The following is an 8,310-nucleotide window of genomic DNA, read 5'->3' on the forward strand; positions in this document are numbered from 1 at the left end:
ACTATTCCCATCTCGTCCCAACCTACCCTAAGGCGCTCTAGTCTTAATTGAAAATTTTCGCAAGCGGTCAACATAGTCGTCAAAGTTGACATATTTCTTTACTGCACCTACTTTTATGGTTTGTATTTCTTTATAAAGTCTTGACCATTTGTGAAGATGGTGTACATCTTACTTTTATGCCTACAAATTCAGTTATGATTTGTCCACTGCTCTCATCTTTGATGAGGCCCAGCATTTTTTTTATTAAGGCAAGCCGGAAACCTTATTTAACGGTTAACTAGAAGTAAATAAATGCAAATATCCTTTTTTTGTTCTCGTTAATAACTGGACATTGAACTTCATAAATCAAGCTGTGTGTGTTTGTGTGTGTGTGGGTAGACAGCACTTTTTATTTGTTTTTATATTTTTCAAGCATGTCGTCGTAATGAATGTGATTGATCAAGGTTTTGACAATGTTCAACAAACTCAACCCTAAATAAATGAATTTTTCTTTATCAAAACCTCAGTCGACATAAATTCCAAAGCCACTAGATCGTCACTAATGATTGCTTGGCTGTAGAAATAAGGTCTAGATTCGAGGGCTTATGCTCTATACGCACCCTTACACTTTGTCAGGAGTTTAACATAAACATGTTTGCTATTTCTATTGTGTTGCCATACATGACATCATTCATGAGCTTGAACAAGTTTCTTCCAAACTCCTTTTTAACTTCTCTCTTTTCTTCTCCAGCTTTCCCTCTAGTAGTTTTGAGTGTTCACGGCTAAAAGCTTAATCACTGTGATCATCATGAAGTTCTTCCCCGTAATATAAATCTATTTCAAGTATAAAGTCAACAGGTGCATCATTAGGAACATTCGAGTTCAATCTATTATCGAAATTTGATACCGACTCGAAACCAACAAATGAAAGTGTTTTTTTCATTGCCCAGCCATAGAAGTTGTTGTCATCAAAATATAAAATATGAAAATCTCATCATTGTCATTGTAAGCTTCCATATATGGATTATTGACTTTCGTTTAACGGTTGAAGTATTAAGTAACTCCACCCATTATACCTAGCTCAATTAAAAGGATTAATAACTTAAGAAAATAAATCACTTATTTCAACATTTAATGATTCTGACACAGGCTCACAAAAAAAGTTGCATGCACGAGACAAGTGATTAGGATACCCTTATGGATTTTGAGCCGCTAAATCCGATAATGGCCTCAGAATTTGTCCTACATGTCTCAGGTTTCCCCTAGGTGCAAAAAGTAGAGAAAAACTTAGGTATTTTCTGGTCATACAGGCCATAAAAAAATTTCTCTGCACGAGACAAGTGACAAGTTGTACTCGTACGTTATTTGGATAATACCAGTATACGTGAAAAAAGGCACATAGAAATTATATTTTTAAGTGCAACGACTTGTACAGGCTTAATTTGTACACAAAAATTCTTTAGTGTGCCTTCTATTTCCCCTAGCTTAGGTAATTCTAGGGAAATTGAAGGTCTTTCTCAGATTATATGGATGTACAGGGGAAAAAATAAAATAAACCTAACATCCTTCACAATTTTGCTTGCGGAATCAGTCACTTGTCTCGTGCATTAAACTTTTTTTTTGGTTGGCTTGTGTGACCAAAAATTCCCGAGGCTCTTCCATACATTTTGCATCTTAAGAGACAATGGAACAAGTCTGAAAATTTTTGAGTTCAAATTTAGATTTAGCACTCAAATCTGCAAAGGATATGGCATTTTTCCTACTTACAAATCTATATAATATGAGAAGGACCTTCAATTTTCCTAGAATTATCCAAGCTAGGGGAAATAGAAGGCACAATAAAGGATTTCTGCGTACAAATTAAGTTTCTATAAGTCGCAACACTTAAGCATATAACATCCATGTTTCTATTTTCGTGTATACTAGTATTGTCAAAATAACGTCTAGAATATCCCTAGGTTTTTGCCTACGTCATGCATCTAGGGGCCAACTCACACGTGTGTGAGAAATTCTGAGGCTAGATTTAGATTCAGCGGCCCAATTCCATAAGGTTAGCTAGTCACTTATTTCTTGCAGGCAAACTTTCTTGTGGCCTGTGTGAACAGAAAATTCTCAGGCTTTTCCCTACTTTCTGAATATAGGGAGAAAATGGTAAAAATTGAAAAAATTTAGTAAAGAAATTTAGCTGATAGCTCAAAACTGTAAAAGTTGTAGCATTTTTCTTAATTTTTGCTTTATAAGTCAATATAACATGCGCAAGACCTTGAATTTTCCTATATTTATCATACCTAGGGGAAACGGTAAGCACACTAGGGAGTTTTTGGGTATGAATTTAATCTTTACGAGTCCCAAGATATAAGAATATAAAACCAGTACATTCATTCTTCCATATACTGGTATTATCAAAATAATATCCAGAATGTTCGTAGGTTTTCCCCTATTTTCTGCATTAAGGGGAAAACTGAGACGTGTAGGAGAAATTCTGAGGCCATATTTGGATTGAGTAGCTCTAAATCCGTAAGAGTATCCTAGTCACTTCTCTCGTGCTGACAAATTTTTTGTATGGCCTGTGTGACTAAAAAATCTCTCGGCTTTTACCTACTTTTTGCATCTAGGGAAAAAGTGGGACGTGTAGGACAAATTCTAAGGCCAAATTCAGATTCAGCGGCTCAAAATCCATAAGAGTAGCCTAGTCACTTTTCCTGTGAAGACTTTTTTTTGTGCTTCCCTTAAAGTAAGGACGGATCTCAAATTAGAAATAGAAAATAAAGAGATCACGATTGTAGTATTGTTGAATTTTTTTAAGACTTTTCATATGGGTAATCATAAATTACTCCTAAAGTTGAAATCTTTTAATGTCTCAAGCTCTGTCATTGAATGGTTTAAGGCCTATTTTCAAAATCATTCTCAAAGAATTATTAATAGTAGTGGTGGGCTTCCTAAATGGTAGGCGGTCAAATATGGGGTTCCGCAGGGCCACATTCTGGCACCCCTTCTCTTCAATTTCTTCACCTCTGACCTTGGAAGTGAACTTCAACATTGCAGCTACCACAAATATGCTGATGATTTTAAAATTTACTTCACATAACCAATTTCTTTTCTAAGTAGATTACTTGCTCTAGTCCAGGAGGATATTGATCGCGTTATCCTCTAGGTCCGAAAGAATAGGCTTACTCTTAACCCAGGCAAAACTCAGGCAATTGTAGTTTGACCTACTTCATCTCCATCGCTTGAGACTGTGGCATCATGTCCACCCCTTATTATCGAGAATTACACTATACCTTTTTCGGAAGTAGTTACAGATCTGGGATATTTGTATAACCATACGCAGTCCTGAAAACAACAGATACAAAGCATCCTGAGGAAAACATACATCATTCTACAACAACTATATAGGAATAAATACTCTTTACCTACATCTGCTCGGATACTGTGTCCGTTTTATCTGAAATTTTCCTAAATACGAACACATAACTCCATACAGACTTAAAGTTGTGTTGCTAAATGTTGCCAAGAGAAGACAATTCTTAATGGCTAATTTTCTTTAATCTCTTTTTGAAACAAAGCTCATGAATATCTATTTAACCTCTTTTCAATTTTTAGACAGAGAATTTGGCATTATAATATTGATATTCACAAAAGTTCGATAGCAATCTAGGATATAGCCGAGAAAATAACATAAGTTGCAAAATAGATAAGAAAAATTACTATTTTCAATGGAAAGGTGCCATGAAAGAAATAACAATTGAATGTAGTGCTTCGTGATTCAGTACCAAATAACGTCATTACACGCGCCGAAGTTCATGAAGACGATAAAATTCCTAAACCTTATAATTTGTTTTATCGTAGGGAAATATCTTCGTTCTGCTGCCCCGGTGACCCGTATTCAATTCACGCCAGGGCTGATTTCTTCTAACAAGGGTTTTTCTCTTTTAGCTTAGAATAAAATATAAATATCTAACTGTATTTTTAATATATAAAATATATAGTGCGTGAAGTGAATGCGAATTAATTTTCATTTTGCTCTTTCAACCACGCCAGTTTTTCCAATTTTCTGTGGAAAAAATTAGAAATGCGTAGAATGAACATAGACAGAATGTCTTTACTATTGTGTTTTGTAAGCTTCACAGTCTGTCTTAGGAATTATAGTAAGTTTCTTTTGGTATAAGTGCAATTATATAATCATTTATTTTATATTTCAATAAGCATAATAACTTCAGAGTTTAATATTCACAATAGTAATTCTGGCAATAGTGTCTATATCCTGTCTTCCTGTTGTCGTATTGTAAAAATAAATATGATACCATCAAATTTTAGAACAGAAAGTTTCTCCATGTATTTACGGTTCTCAAAAATGGCCTTAGTCTGCCAAGTATTCTATACTGGAAATGAAACTTGAATTATTCATTATTTCTAACGATTCTTCTCTGTCTATTCCTGATCTGGCAAAATTAAATATTTGTAAACATAAACATTAAACAATATAGATAAGAATGATTGAATTAACCAAGTATTCTGCCGATCAGTGCTTGCAAAAATTTGTAATAGCCTTGTATCATCCTGTTCTATAGAGGGCTATCTAGCCCTAAGGATTTTTCTTGAATAAATACAAATAAAAATATTTTATCAATGTCAGTCAGGAATTCTAGATTTATTCCTGTATATTTTAACATGTCCGTATACTTTTAAGTACTAATCAGGAAAATGTTTAAGGGGGCGACCCATGTAACGGCTTCAAAAAATCGATTTTTTTGTTGCCTAAATGAAAGCTTGGCATCCCAAAAACATTCTGCAAAAGTTTCAGAATCGTAGGTGCCTTCTTCATCTTCCGAAAGGCGCTCCGCGCCCCACGAGCTAGCCGACCGATGCTGCCTGCCGACCGGCCGCCATTTTGTGAAAAATGATTCGTTTTTTACATTTTTTGGTTTTTAAGGAAACAGTGAATATAAACTTCAAGAAACTTTTTTGTTTTTCGTGTCAGACGAATTTGTGAGAAACCAGAGTGTCGGCAAATTTCGCATCTCGCGGCTGAACATTTTGACATCCGCCCTTATAATTAAAAATTTTATGAATATTTATGACTGAACAAAATTCATTTTGCAGTTCAAAAGTTCCTTATTAACCCATAAACATTCGGGAAAGATTCGTTATATTCTTCATTCCAAAAAAAAATCAAAATTTACCCTTATTTAGAGTTGTTACATTGGTCGCCACCCTTAAAGATATCCGCAAGCGGCAGCACATTCGTCTTCATTTACAGATATACATAATGACTAAGGTTTTTGCATTTCAATTCGGATTACACCCATCGCGCATACTCATAATCTTCATCAGAAATTGTAGTCATTTAGTATGCTGTAGAATTCTGCTTTAGGCGTTAGCTGGTGGCGGTAGGCATTCAGCGGTAATGGTTTCTAGATATGATCCTTATTTGCCTAATAAAGAACTCATAATGTTGAATGAATCAATGAATCGGAATTTATTCTCACTCCCTATAATAATATTTGTCAAACTAGTATACCTATCTTCAAGTAGAGGGAGAAGATCAGTTTGACTTTCAAACTCAGAGGAAACTACTCTGATGATGAAACAAGCATCATACTAACTCAAATTATAGAATACAGTGGATATAATCAAAGAATCTTTATAACTTCGATTACACTCTTCATGGGCAGTTCAATAATATTTGTGAAAAATCACAATTAGTGACTGTCATAAAGCGAATATTCTGCTCAGTAGTCAAGTCCTCTATAGATATGGTGCTCATGAATATTATTTGAGCATTCTCTGCCAATTGTTGAATTTGCTTTCAAAACATTTGTCAAGTTCAACTTCATCTTCCGGACATGGTCCACAATGAAAAATTATGTCAGCAGAATAGTCTTTTATATAGTAGTCTATACTGAGTATCTAATGATATTGAAATATATCAGTTGTACTTTTTTTTAAGATTCTTCAATAGGAAGCAGTAGATAAGCGAAGTAAGCATCTTAAATATAGCGTACCTTTTCCTTGTGCTTAAATTGTATGAACTCGATGGTATTTTTCACAGCCTTCGGTAAAATTTTTGGGTATTCTTGATCTGTTTCCAACACATGATTATCATAACTCACCTAAGTCGGCTAGTCGAGATTCTACTGATTCTACTCATCATATGTGAAAAATAAAACTTAGCCCAGATTAGGTTCTAGAAGCTACGACCCCGACCTTTTTCGAAAAGATCGATCCCGACATAAGTGGAGAACTGACATATCAACGAAAGTTTTGCGTGCTTTCGTGTTGACGTTCCGCGTATTTTTATGTAAACCAAAATTTTCGTGATTAAACGAGCTATCGTAACTACTTAAGTGAAGCATTGAAATCAATTGAGAAGTTAGGACGAACCATAAAAAGTGGCCCATTTGACAAATTTTGACACTTAAGGGAAAATCACTTTATTATAATACAGAAGATCAAATCAGTGATAAATGTTAATGGATCACTTGTCACCTTATTATTTTATGTTTTATTAAACGTTTACTCAAGTGAACCCGGCTAAGCATCATAGCCACGGAATAAGTCAAATGACTGATGAGATTAGAATGTTATATGTTAATTCAAATAATTTAATACGATGCTTGAAACCTCCAGCGATGATGTTTTAGGTATATGGTACAATTGCGAGCGGCTAAAAGCGTTGGAGGTGATCACAGTCACCTCTGGATGCTTTCTTAGAGCTATTATCTGCCACTCCACGGGTTTTTAGTCGCTTGCTTCCTGATGGTCACGAAAGTTTCTTACATTGTGACAGGTGTTCAATAAAACCGCCTTCTGAGCTGCTGACAATACCCTACTGACTCCTAAATGTTCAATATGTTCGGTGCATCTTGCGTGCACGTCGCCTGTAGCCGAAATCACAATATGATGAATAGATAAATACTTCACAATACTCTATATGGTTCTTACTTCATGCCTTACTCGCTATACTTGTAGATCTTGGTTGTATACGTTGACTGCAAGTTTCGGTTAATCAGACAAGCAATGTCGATGATGTAGACTCTTCCACATTTTCATTCTCGTATCACGATATCAGGTCGATTGGCCCGGGTGTACTGATCCGTTTGGATAGTAGCATCCCAATATAAGATGTAATCTTCGCTTTCTAAAGCGGGCATTGGAATGCATCTATAGAAGGGCATCCGTTCTTTTACGAGACCTAGGTTTAGGGCAAGTTATGTATATATAATGTCGGCTACATCATTTTGTATGTGCGTATATTCTCTCTGAGCCATGACGCGACAGCCATCAATAATGTGCTCGATGGATTCGTTGGTATCTCCACATAATCGGCACCGGCCAACCATGTCTTGATGAAACCTGTGTCTGCGATAATTCCTGGTGCTGACAGACTTGGCATGTATCGCAATAACAAATTCTTCCGTCTCTGGACATAGAACACCCTTTCTTAGCCAAATATTAGATGCCTCACTATCCACTGCATTTTGATCTAACATGTTGGGGTGCTCGCCATGGATGGTTTCCTGCCTTCATTGTATTTCTAATTCCTTCATGGTTTCTGCCCTGATATTCAAGGCCCCATCGGAGGACAAATTTAAGGGCGCGTAGTCAAGATTCGCTTAACAGATGATACTGTGAACCGCAACATTTTGTTTGCTGTTAAAATAGTCTCGCAACTGTATAACTTTTGATTCACACAGTTTTTTTACGTCTACAACGCCCTCACCCCATAAATGTCGTAGTAGAACTACCATTTCAATCGCTGAATTTCTGTGGTGCATTTGGTGCTTCGTCATTTCTACGAGCAAAATTCTGTTTAACTTTTCAATCTCGGTGTTAAACCATTTTATGAGCCCGAAGAAGTACGTGAGGACAGGGATGGCATATGTGTTGATCGCCCTGATTTTGTTTGCCGAGTTAAGAAAACTCTTCATAATCAATCTGAGTCTCGCAGTGAAGGCATTCGTTCGGCTTGTCTTAACTAATAATTAATAACTAATAATTTTATATACTAAATAATAATTTATGTGTGATATAATATATATATTTAAAATTTTGTCATAAGGACAACCGCAGGATTTCGCCGGGAGCGGGTGCTAATCTGAAAAATTGCACCCGCTTCCAGCGAAATCGCGGTAAAATTTCAGCCATAACCACGTCTCACAAGCATGAGATAGGTGGTTACAGTCTGTAAAGGAATCAATACGACGATCCAGCAAAAGCCTCGTGCATCCTGAAAACACGGAGTGACCCAAGGACAACCGCCTTCTGCATTTTTCCCGCAAGTGTTCTAGCATATTGTTGACACGCAGGGATGCTTTTTAGGCTATTAGC

The sequence above is a fragment of the Belonocnema kinseyi genome, chromosome 9 (assembly GCF_010883055.1).
Source record: "Belonocnema kinseyi isolate 2016_QV_RU_SX_M_011 chromosome 9, B_treatae_v1, whole genome shotgun sequence".
In the NCBI taxonomy this organism is placed as follows: domain Eukaryota; kingdom Metazoa; phylum Arthropoda; class Insecta; order Hymenoptera; family Cynipidae; genus Belonocnema; species Belonocnema kinseyi.